The 573-nt window shown below is 27.6% G+C and overlaps 1 protein-coding gene across 1 annotated transcript in view; it reads right to left on the bottom strand.

The window, feature by feature from the left end:
- LOC106873332 (uncharacterized) overlaps positions 1–573 on the bottom strand; it is a 20,947-nt gene that overhangs the window by 10,485 nt on the left and 9,889 nt on the right. The gene's annotated exons all lie outside the window — the stretch shown is intronic.

Here is a 573-nt window from a genome sequence, read left to right as displayed (position 1 = left end):
TGTCTATTTTTTAAAAAAAGCAATTATAATAATATACATACATGTATAACATATTATGCTTTACATATATAAAAACACCATTAAATATTAAAATATATAACGTAGAGCATAGAAAGTAGAATAGTATCTTACAGCTGTTTCAGCCAAGCGGTCATAGTACCCCACTCTACTTCCATCCCTTCAGTGAACTGAAGTAATTGGTAGATAAAATTAAGATACCTGGGTATGTCTCTGGGCCTCATCAGAGAGTTTAGAAAGTTCATAAAGTCAAGTTATAAATACATACATATATACCTAACTTATACATGAATATACATAAATACATATCCATACATTTATATATATATATATATATATATATATATATATAAATTGTAAATCCAAAACAAAAAGATAACAACAAAACTACAAAGGATTCCGTGGTACACGTGTTTCAAGCTCTACATGTGTATAATATAATATAATATAATATAACATAATATAATATGTGCATAATCTACAATGTAAAGCTATCCTCAGCCGCAAAATTATCTCTCTCCCAGGAAATTATACCATCTCGACGTTGAAGTAAGA

This window comes from Octopus bimaculoides, chromosome 28 (genome assembly GCF_001194135.2).
Source record: "Octopus bimaculoides isolate UCB-OBI-ISO-001 chromosome 28, ASM119413v2, whole genome shotgun sequence".
Lineage (NCBI taxonomy): Eukaryota > Metazoa > Mollusca > Cephalopoda > Octopoda > Octopodidae > Octopus > Octopus bimaculoides.
This window is presented reverse-complemented; position numbering and strand designations above follow the sequence as displayed.